The sequence below is a fragment of the Gossypium arboreum genome, chromosome 1 (assembly GCF_025698485.1).
Source record: "Gossypium arboreum isolate Shixiya-1 chromosome 1, ASM2569848v2, whole genome shotgun sequence".
Classification (NCBI taxonomy): domain Eukaryota; kingdom Viridiplantae; phylum Streptophyta; class Magnoliopsida; order Malvales; family Malvaceae; genus Gossypium; species Gossypium arboreum.
This window is the reverse complement of record NC_069070.1, coordinates 84526530-84538822: the sequence shown is the minus strand read 5'-3', so window position 1 is coordinate 84538822 and position 12293 is coordinate 84526530. Positions and strand designations below refer to the sequence as shown.

General features: G+C 33.8%; 1 pseudogene; it reads left to right on the top strand.

The window, feature by feature from the left end:
• The first annotated feature begins 441 nt into the window (after positions 1-441).
• On the top strand, positions 442-2846 carry LOC128293696 (uncharacterized; annotated as a pseudogene).
• Positions 2847-12293: the final 9447 nt, after the last annotated feature.

Sequence of the window (12293 nt, the reverse complement as noted above, 5' to 3'; positions counted from 1 at the left end):
TTATTAAATTTTTGAATTTGAATTAAAATGACAAATTTTGTAAACATAAAGAGCTAAATTTGTTGAACTTTTATATTTAGAATCAAATTGATAGAATATATAAACATTAGAGAGCTAAATTTGTTATTAAACTAATAAAAAAAGCCTACATCAACACTTCCGTTAATATTCAAACGGCTTTTAACATCCGGTGACCGAAATATTTGATTTTGTATAATTTAGTGACTAAGATAAAAAAAATTAAAAATTCAGTGACTAAAATAGATTGGGGATAATACTTTAGTGACCATTTCTGCACTTTACCCTGAATTTAATTTCTTTACTATGTGAACTAAAAATCCAATCGATTTCCATAAAAAATCAAACCAAAAATTATACCTAAAGCGGACGGCCCTACTCAGTGCCATTCGGCCCATCATTTTCACTCATTTTTGTAGCAAAAGGACATATAGTTTAGCTTTCACGGAGATTCAACCTTAAACAAATGTGCCCCCAAAAACTTAGCTCATGACTAAGCCCAAATTTAACATAGGCTTTACATGGATCTAATTGCTGATAGGTTAGGCAGGCGCACACAAGAAGGAACGATAATCTCAAAGATATTCCATTCCTGGGTATCATCGATTTCATCACAAGAAAAGAAAAGTCGTCGGCTTTTTAGTATTCAGTTCTTTTTAAAGAAGAGGGCAACAAGGCAAAAATCAAGCAAAGATGTGCTACGAAGTGAAGTGCTCAACATGCGGAAAGACAACATGGGGAGGTTGTGGAAGACATGTTCCATCTGTTTACAATCGCCTGCCTGAAACCCAACGCTGCAACTGCAAGGAATGGCCTGGTGTCAACGCTCCTCAACCTTCCACTTCTTGTACCATTTTGTAATAAAACTCCCTTTTTTGTTCTTTCCTAATTTGCGTGTTTCCTTTTGCTTTTGTTCTTGTTCTATTATGATTGATATGAGATGTGATGTTGTTGATGTAATTCTTGATGCCTTTTTGTAGTATTTGTGTTAAATTTTAGTTCACCCAAATCTTGTTTAATCAATCCTTATTATTACTACTCAATTTTAATACTTGATAGGATCTCAATCATGTAACAGCTTCTTCCTTCATGAAATATCATAATCTTTTTTCCTTCTATTTTAAAAATAAATAAATTAATTTCTATAGTTAAATTAAAAAGTAAATTATGACCATAAAATAATTAAACAGTGAAGCTTAAAATGCTACATGTATGGCATCTACAAGAACTAAATTTTATAAGTAAAAATAGATGGAATTTATAATAAAATGATTATTTTACTCTTTGATTAAAATATATAAATTAATTTTGTGCATATTTTAATAAAAAATTAAAATACAATCTAATTTCTAATATAAAATTTTTATAATACTTTCAATGTTAATAATTATATTTGTATTTAAATATGGATATCAAAACTTTTAACTTTCGTTCATACTGTTTTTAACTTCTTAATTTAACTTCTCCTACCTATCAGACTCTTGCTTGAAAAGCTTCATATATATACTTATCCCATTCAAAGCTATACTATCTTCCAATACAACAACAATGGCATATGAATGACATGTTGGATATGCTAAAAATAAGATTAGTTGATACATTATCTATACTAATATTTAAATTAATAATTTTGGGGTGGAAAGGGAAAGATTTATGTTATTCCTCTGCTACATTAAGACAATTATGATAATAATCTGTTTTCTGAAAGCAAAACCCATAAGAAAATTTCGTATAATAATATAATATAGTATTATTTATCTGGTAAAAACACTATTGAGGCCCCTTCTACTGAAAAAATAAAAGTAAATTACTTAACGGAGGCTAATATCATCATTACTCTATAGTTTATTATACTGCCGAAGACCTTTCATGCAATATTCATCTGATCAACTTTTTTCTCCTCTTTTTCTTCAAAAAAAAAAAAAAAACCCTTTTTTCTCAGTCCTATCAAAGGGTCAAAGCCATTCGTACATATTATCTTCTTTTTGCACTGGTTTCCTCTCCATCTTCTGTGACTTGAAAGGGTTTGTGTTTCAGCATTGGTTGGGTTACAAAGAAATGGCAATGGCTGTTATTGCAGCAACACATGCTGCAAAGCTTCATGTAGAAGAAATCAGGAGCAACAAGTTCGCAATAGGCAAGAAAGAGCCCAATCCTTCCTTTAACCCAAGATCTTTATCATGCTGTTTCCAGCCTCTCTGCTGAGTTATACACTAAAGATGTTCACTTTTTTAATGGAGCTTATTCAGGTTATCGTTTCTTCTATTCTTTACCAAGCGTAAGCATATACTGGGTTTTTACTCTAGTTTTTCCATTTTGTGCATGTGTGTTCAATGTAGAATGCAGAGGACAATGAGTACCCGATTGGTGTTCAGCCAACTCCGGAGTTTGTATTGACAACTAGAGACATAACCAGGACTGGTGCACGTTCAACATTGTTGGTTTTCAACAATGAAGTTGGAACATGGACTCTATTTGTAGTGTACGCAGGTCCACTGTAACGCCCCAATTTTCAGGAATCCTGTGAATGTTGGCATAGGTTTAATTATGTTAATGGGCCTCTAGAAAGCCCAAGCTTAAGATAGAACTCGGCAATTTTAGTTAATTTTTGTTCCATAACAAAAAGGGAGTGAAATTATGAAATAGAACGTATGTGAAAATGTTTGAAAATGCTATAGGCTAAATTGAAGTGGTCAAATAAATAGGAGTGCAAAATAGGAGGATTTGTATGACAAACCTCCCATTTTACATGAAGTGGCCAGCCATCATGTTGTTGTAGACAAAATGTACACTTGATATCCATAATTTATGGTACAAATTGATACAAATTGATAATAGGTTAGGTAAATGTTCCATGATAATAGGTTAGGTAAATGTTCCATGATAATGGGTTAGGTAAATGTTTCATGATAATGGGTTAGGTAAATGTTTCATGATAAGAATTTCATGTCTTTTGTATTAAAGAATTAAATGGATGAAATATGAAGTTTTATTAAAAGAAAAAGGGGTGAAAAGAACAAAGTTTTGTCCATCTTTGTTCATCATAGCTGAAAGTTAGAGAAGAGAAAGGAGAGGAGAAAGCTCTTGAGTATTCGGTCATTAGGAGGAGGAAAATTGAAGGTAAGTTCTTGGTACCTTGCTTCTACTTTGAGGTTCATGAGTTCTTCTTGATTCTACCTTAACTCTTGAAGCATATTTTGATTTTTAGTTGTGTTGTGAGCATTTAGTCATGAATTAAAATGAAGGAAATGGTTGTTGTTTCATGTTCTTTTGATGAAAAATGAAAGATAGGTGAAGTTGAGCCAAACAAATGAGCATGCATGTGCCTTAGATGTTAAAGGGAAAAATCAGCTAACATGTTGTGCTTTAAAATGATGAAATGGAGATTATACTTAAGTAAAATCATAGATATGTGATGATTGATTGGTGATATACATGTTTAAATAACATGCATGCAAGGTATGTGTGAAAGAGTGATTTGGTAATAAATCTGCTTGGGACAGCAGCAGTAACGTGACTTTGGAAAATCACCATAAATTGTGGGAGAAGAATTAGAAGCTGAATAAATTATGTAATTAAAGCTTATTGAGTCTAGTTTCTAATGAAATAAACAAGAACATATTTTGAATTCTGTACAATGAGAAATTTGATTCGTAATGAGGAGTGGTCAGATTAGTCAAACAGTGAAACATGGGAAACTTTGAGAAAAATCTGGTATTGATTGGCTAAACCAAAAATTCTGAAAATTTTATGGATAGAATATATATGAGTCTATTTTCAGGGAAAATTAACAGCACTTGATTTGGAGTTTCGTAGCTCCAGTTATAAATGATTTAGTGATTGTTACTCAGGAAGACAGCTTGCAGTGAAATTATGATTATGTGGTAAACATTGACAAAATTTGTTAATGAGTTGCTTATTGATTTCTTATAAGCTTACTATGATTTGTAGGTGTGGTTGGCGAATATTGTAAGGGGTTAATCGTAGTTTGTATTTGAATAGTTAGATTAACGTGTTAGTAATCCAATTGTAGGCGGTTTGTGTGTGGATCTCACAAGATATCGTCGCATAAGCAGTGTGTAATCGACACCTCTCATAGACTAGATTGGCAAAAGTAAAAGCCAAAATGTCGAAAAGTCGGTATTTTGGGAATTTATGAGTGTCGAATGCTCGTAAAATAGTTGGGTTTGTATATTTGGTAATCTAAAGTAATAAATTGCGAAGCGCGCGATTTCAGTATATTTTGATAATTTGGGCTTAATGGGCCAAAGATCGGGTTCATGGGCCAACGGCCCAATTGTAAGTATGCACGGTAAGTGTTCGATAGTACGTAAATAGTTAGGATATGCATGAAAACCCTAAAAGTAGCTAAATTACTATAATACCTCTATGTATGGAAAATTATGTTATACCCTAGGTGCAAAATTACCGTTATACCCTAGGGTTAATTTTGGTGAAAAGCATGACGATCCGATTTCGTATGATGTATGCCATGATTATATATCATTGCATGGGGACATGGGTTATATTATGGAGGAAGCGTTACGGTGGCTATGCCACAAATATCGATCCGGTGGCTCGCCACATATATCTGATTCCGGTGGCTCGCCACGATTATTCAGATCTGGTGACTCTGTCACATTATTCTGCTCAGCAGCCATGCTGCAAATTACGTGGTGTGTAGCGTTGGGTGGGTCGAGTTGTCTCCCACACGGTGTAAGGTTGGTACGGGGTGTATACGGTTGGATATGGTTGGGTTTCTACATAAACATGTAATATCTTACGTTACATTATAGGCCTATGGGCTTTATTCGAATCTGCTCAGGCTAAGGCCAACTTATTCTGCTTTTTGTGGGTTGAGTGATTTAGACTATGATTGGGTTATTTTACACATCGAGTTTCCCCAAACTCATCCCTTTATTTTCATCCACGTAGGTAATCCCCAACCATAGTGGGCTTGGAGTCATAAGAGAATTGGAGTGGCCACCGCTCGAAAGTTTGATTTTCTTACGTGAACTGGACATCCTTTTAATTACGTTTGAGGTTTTGGGCTTTTAAATGTAATAAGGCCGCTTATTTATTTTTGATGGTTTTTAATATGTATTACTAAAATAGGTAATACTTATTTTAACTGTTGAAATTGGATAGCTTTAGGGCGCGTTTTCAAAAACAACAGTTGATTTCAAAATAACACGACAACAAGTAAAGCTTCCGCAATGAAAGTATTTTCCAAAATTAATCACTTTTCCTAAAAATGACTTAATCAAATCGGTTTCCTAGAAATATCCATGACGTTAAGGTGTGGCAATGGCAAGTATGCATGTCAGGATTGGATCCGAAGGAGCTTGGTACTTAAGCAGTCCGATGGACTCACCACCTCTTTTCCGGTTTCCTACCTGGTGCACAGCTTCCATTCACTTTAACCCTTAATGAATTAATCTTTTGAACATCAAGTACGATTTTTTGGACTTAGAATGGAATTTTTTTTTTAACGTTTTTGATGTGGCATGCCGGATCCGGCCATAACTTCTGGGCCGGGTTTGGGGTGCTACATCCACCAAGAAGGGAAAGAGGCAACTGGGGTTTATTGGAGATAAAGATAATGAATGCCCATTTTCTTTCCTAAAAATTTACTACTTCCTTGCTTGAAAGTTGAAATTAAGTGGATTTGTAGATGTATACCAATTGATTGTTTAACATGTTAAATTGAAGTTCTGAGTAAGAAATATATCATCTTTTAGATAGAAATAAAAGTATGGATGGTTGAATACCCATTTTCTTTCATATTAATGGTTCCTCTTTGTACAGGGATTGGATTCAAAAGTGTCTGAGTAAACAACCTCACATTTTTAGCAATTGTGGTATTGGGTACATAGTTCCTGAATGAGTTGAGGGAACAACCATTGTTTCAGATCTTTGGGAATTTATGGAGCTAATAAGATTTTACCCTCAACCACCATCGTTCTTCCATTGAAACCTGAGAAAGTGGAAGCCACAAAGGCGCAATTGTCAGAGCCGTACCCTGAGATTCTCCTGTTCTTATGCAAGATCAAAAGGTTATCTGTTCGTGTCATCAATAATAATCCAAAATAAGGTGAAAATGTTTCGGAAATATTTATATCTAGTGAAATAGATCAAAATACCTAGCCATCTGATAGAGCAAGTTCATGTGTGGTCCATCCCTCAGCTAAAGAAAACCTTGAAACCACTGAAGAGACGTGTCGCTATTTCATGTGGCGTCAGGTGTTTCAAGTGAAACCTTAAAGCAAGGTTAGTTCGAGGAATGACGTAGATGAGTGGATTATCTCGCTTGCTTTTCCATTTGGGAAGCAACTTAAACGAGGGACATCTTCTATTGGTGTCTTGGCTTCCTTGCCTACAGCAATGGTAATAAACTTTCCATTTATAATTTAAGCTGATTGCATACTGGCTTCCTCACGGGAAACGATATTACTAGACAACAAAAGGAACATGGAGATACTTGGATGTGTCCCTTCTACATTTTTCAATGCCTTCTCTTTAATTTTGTGTGAAAAAGGGCTCTTTCTTCATTTCCTGAGACACAAATATTTGAGTTCTTGCCTGCTCAAGCTTTCTCTATTCCAGAACTAAACAATCCAAAAGAATCTATCAAAATTATGGTGCAAAAGACTCGCATCATTCCTTGTGAAATGTTCTCTAGAACAAAGCTTTTTTGCAAACCAGACTCTGTTATTAGGATCCATGGAGGGTTTCAAGACCTCCTTAACAAAACAAAAGAATTTTGCATGAAGATTGTTAACTAATAAAACAAGAGAATTCTATCTTTTTCATTGAGTTAAACTTTCAATTATATAGCACTGGTACATCATATTAAATTCCTTAATTACAGCAAATCAACTCCCTAATCACATCTTAAAATACAACAAAGGAAAGTATCTAATCATTCCTAAAATACAGCAAACTATTCTTAGGAAAGTATATATCTACAAGATATTTGACAGATATACTTGACATCCCCCCTCAAATTAATGCAGGTAAATCAAGCAACATCAATTTGTGTACAGAAAAAACTGATATCGAGCACAAGGGAGAAGCTTTGTGAGGATATCAACAATCTATTGATTGGTAGAAACATGAGGAAGCGTAATAGAACTGTTATCAAATGATTTTTGAATGGAATGAAAATCGACTTCAATATGTTTGGTGTATTCATGAAAGGCGGGATTTGCTACAATCTGAATAGCACTAATATTGTCAACATGGAGAGGAGTAGGATCAATTTGTTGGTAACCCATTTCAGAGAGCAGACCACGTAACCAAGTAATTTCTGAGCATGTGGAAGACATGGCACGATACTCTGTTTCAGTTGAGGATTTGGAGACTCCATCTTGTTTCTTGCATTTTCAGGAAATTGAAGCATCACCCAAGTATACACACCATCCTTTTGTAGAGTGGCATGTATCAAGACATCTCGCCCAATCAGTATCACTATAAGCAATAAGATTAATAGAAGAGCAAGCTGGAAAAAAAGTAACCACGATGAGGGGTACCATACAGTAGGGGTGAGCAAAATTCGATTCGACTCGAAAAAATCGAAAAAAAATCAAATTTTGAATTATTCGAATTGAGTTAATCGAATTAACTCAATTTTTTTTCGAATTCCGAGTTCGAGTCGAGTTGAATTCTCAAATTCGAATAACTCGAATAATTCGAATAACTCGAATAATTCGAATAAACCGAATATAAACTATATTTTTTAATTTTTTAAAATTTTAGGCTTTTATTAATTACTTAACCCAATTTCTCCCAAGCCCAAATATTTTATTTTATCCCATTTCCCCAACCCCAAGCCCGTCTGCCATTTATTTTCCCAAAACCCAATTTCTCCCCCCAAATCAAACCCCCATGCCCCAACCAATTTCATCTTCCAAAGTCCAAACCAAACCCCAAATTATTTTTCTTATTCTCTCCGGACTCCAATCTTCATTTCCACAAAAATTAAATCTTAAAATATATTTTTCTCAAAAAAACCTTAAAATAAACCCTTCTTCCTTCTTCTTCTAGTTCATTCAAACCTTCAAATCAAAATCTTTACCTCCAAATCGAGTTGCTGTATTTTTATTATAATCTGGTTGTATTGTTTTTGTTGTTTATTTGGACTAATATTGTTTATTTGGGTTGATGTTGTATTGCTTTTATTTATTCACTTATTTACTTTAATTTTTTGTTGAATGATTATGTTTAAAAACTTTAAAGAAAATTATTTTTTTGAAAAATTACATAAAAATAAATAACGCTGAGTCAATTTTTTTTTAACTCGAACAAATATATTCGATTCGATTCGATTCAAATTCCATATCACTCGACTCGATTCGAGAAAATTTCAAATAAAGTTAGGATGATAAAATAATATTAGAAAACTTGATTAACTCAAAAATTTTCGATTCGATTCGATTCGATTCTATTCGATCGAATGCTCACCCCTCCATACAGATAGCGAATAATTCACTTCACAATAGCCATATGTAAATGTCATGGGGAACCCATAAATTGACTCATCAAGTTAACAACAAAAGATGTATTTGTTCTAGTGATTGCCAAATAAACAAGACTCCCAACTAGAAGGCAATACAAGGTAGGATCCTAAGGAAAAACACCTTCATCTTTGTGATATTTGACATTTAATTCCATTAGGGTATCTACTGAAGTAGTATTTTCTAATCTAGCTAACTAAATGATATCCTTGAGATAGTTATATTAATTAACAAAAATCCCTTTCTTGTTTTTGTGAATTTCCAAACCCAAAAAATATGCAAGAGAACCCAGATCTTTCATGTTAAAAGAAGCATGTAGAGATATTTTAAGTTCTTGAATTTTCTCAATGTCAGAACCGGTAATTAAAATATCATCCACGTACACAAGCAACAGAACAATTCCATGAGGAGTCTTACATAAAAAAATGAAAGATCATATTGACTTTGTACGAAAGACAAATCAATTAGAGCCTTTTTAAATTTTACAAAACAAGCACGAAGAGCTTGTTTAAGCTCATATAAGGAACATTTCAAGTGACATACCTCATTTGCAATAGTTGTTAAACCAGGTGGAGTACGCATATAAATATTCTCTGTTAAATCCCCATGGAGGAATGCATTTTTTACATCCATCTGATTAATGGACTAGTCTTGAAAAGTTGCAAAAGCCAAGATTGTATGAACGGTAGTCATTTTGACAACTGGAGCAAATGTTTTTTCATAGTCAATCCCATATTCTTGTCAATTATCGAGAGCCGCCAAGCGAGCCTTATATCAGTCAAGTGGCCCATCATATTTTAGTTTGATTGAGAAAACCCATTTACAACCAATGGGAGTAACATCAGAAGGACAAGTGACAATGTCCCAAATCCGATTATGGTGCAAAGCATCACGTTCATCTTGAATAGCTTGTAGTCAACATTTATGTTGGATTGCTTCTAATTATGATCCTAGTATTTTAATGGAGGAAAGTGTAGCAATTATAGATTTGTGATAACCAAATATTTTAGGAGAATAGTCAGATTTGTCTAGTGGATGTGAGCTGCGAGTGGATTTTTTAAGTGGAGACAGATCACTGGCAGGGGCTGGTGGCAAGGAAGACATAAGTGGTGACAATAGCAAACTAGTTTTAGGGATTTCTTGATGAGAAAGTTCAGGAACCAAATCACTGTGTTATTATCCCTATTTCGACATGTATAAACAAGATGGGGCGGGAATCGTGTGATAGGAGCAAGAGAATAGGAATACGGTTTTGAAGAAGAGAATGAGTAGAATTATTAGCATGAACAGCGGGTAAAGGATAAAGGTACTGATGGTCAAAGAGAATAAACATTACGAGAAACATGAATCCGCTAAACAATAGGATCAAAGCACATATAATATTTTTTATGTGAGGCATAGCTAAGAAAAACACATTTGACAAACAAATGAGAGAGTTTTGTAAGTTCATGAGAAGGCAAACACACCCAAATGGGTGAAAATGATGATATGTAGGTTGCTCTTAATAAAGAAGGAAATATGGTGTTCGACTTTGAAGTGTGAGTGTCAAAAGACTATTTATTAAGTGGACAACCATAGACAAAGCTTCCACCCAGAATTTTGATGGAACACAAGACTCAATGAGCAAGAAACGAACTACATCAAGAAGATGTCAGCTTTTACATTTAGTAACGCATAACCACATCAACCTTGAAAATGCTGAGATATATATATTCCTCACTCGAATCAATTTGTAAAATTTTAATATTTCTAGAAAATTGATTTTTAATCATGGCCAAGAATTTTAAGAACGACTCAAAAACTTCAAATTTACATCTCAAAAAATAGACCCAAGTAAAATGACTATAATCATCAATAAATGTCACAAAATATTTATACTGAGCATGAGAAACAATTGGTGAAATTCCCCAAACATCACTGTGAATTAAATCAAAATAATGAAAGACATGTGCATCACGAGAGGGAAAAGGAAGAGTTTTACTTTTAGCCAATTTGTAAGTAGAACAATAAAAAATAATATCCTTAGATGACACACTAGATTACTTTTTTAACATGAATGAAAGAGTCCTATCATTTTGATGGCCTAACTTCACATGCCAAAATTTGGACTTAGGTCCGACAAAACAAGAAAGCCTTGGTGAGAAAAGGTAACTTTGCAATTATCCTCTACCAATTGTCCAATGGAAAGCAGACGAGCAGATAAATCAGGGGAAATGGAGACATTTTTTATAGATGGAGAGGAAAAAATATCACTGATAGCAATAATTGAAATACGATTCTTATTAGCAGTCTCAATTTTCAAGTAGTCATCATAATTTTTGACATTAAGCAAATTATCAGATGATGAAGTCATATGGTTTGGAGAAGCTAAGTCAACAAACCTGATTTTAGATAAGGATTTATTTTTACCAGTAATTCCAAGAGTAGAAAGGGATGAAACAACTATTTGTTGAATATTCTCTGGTGTAACAGACGATGTTGATTGTTGAGGAGGAGTAAACTTTGAATATCTTTTAATCACCATGTTGGTAGTTGAGGCATGAAAAGTGCTCAGATTACGATTTTTTAGACGGTTCCTACATTCAGAAATAATGTCTTTTCATTTGCAATAATTGTAAAAATTTTTGGAACATTGATTTGTAATGTGTTCAAATTCCTTATAGCTGTAGCATTGGATGTTGGTCATGTTTCCACTTCGCGGTTTACCTTGTGCAGTATGTACAACATTGAGAACATCGGAGGAATTCCCTCATTGCTCTAATGTAGTCTATGTCATAAGACGCTTATCTTCTTGAAGTAGTTCATTAAGACAATCATCAATAGATGGAGGAGGTGTTCTGAGCAACAAATTTGATCTCAAATTTCAAAATTCGATCAGAGTTTCATTAAAATTTGACCTCTTTGATTGGTCTGATGAAGAGTGCTAATCGTTTTTAAAGATGTCCCTAGCACTGAAGCATAAACAATGTTTGTATATTCAATCCACAACATCACAAAACTAGAATAACAGTCCTGAATAGACAATTTTCCTTGGGCATTATTGGACATTTCATATTCCAATTGAAACTACCTAGCCAAGTTATTTTGAGTATAAACTTTCTTGAGATAACCAGCTCTTGACACGAGCATCCTTTATTGTCCACTTAGCTGCCTTTATCAGATCAGCAGGCTTGCTATCTGTACCATAAATGGTCCCCCACAATTCTTTTCCCTAAACATAAATCTGGAATTGAAATTCCCAAGAGAAATAATTCTTTCCAAAAAACTTGACACAAGCTATCTTTGATTTCTCCATGAATACAATATCAAGAGAACAAAAAAAAATCACAAATGATAAACCAAGAAGAGAATGACGAGGAAGAACAAAAAGTCCCAATGGCCCCGATACCATAACAAAATAAGAGAATTCTATATGAAAATTGTGTACTACAAAACAAGATAATTCTATCTATTTCATTGAGTTAAACTTTCAATTATATAGCATCGGTACAACATATTAAATTCTTTAACAATAACAAATCAACTCCCTAATCACATCCTAAAATACAAATAAGGAAATTATCTAATCATATCCTAAAATACAACAACCTATTCTTAGGAAAGTATAATTCTAAAAGATATTTGACAGTTATGCTTGACGTCCTTTCTGGAGTTATGCTTGACATCCTTTCTGATATCCAGAGAGAATGAATTCCCTTGAAAGGCTTATTCTTACTGAAGAAGGTTCTTGTGCATGCTTCTTTGGACTTTGAAAGATGT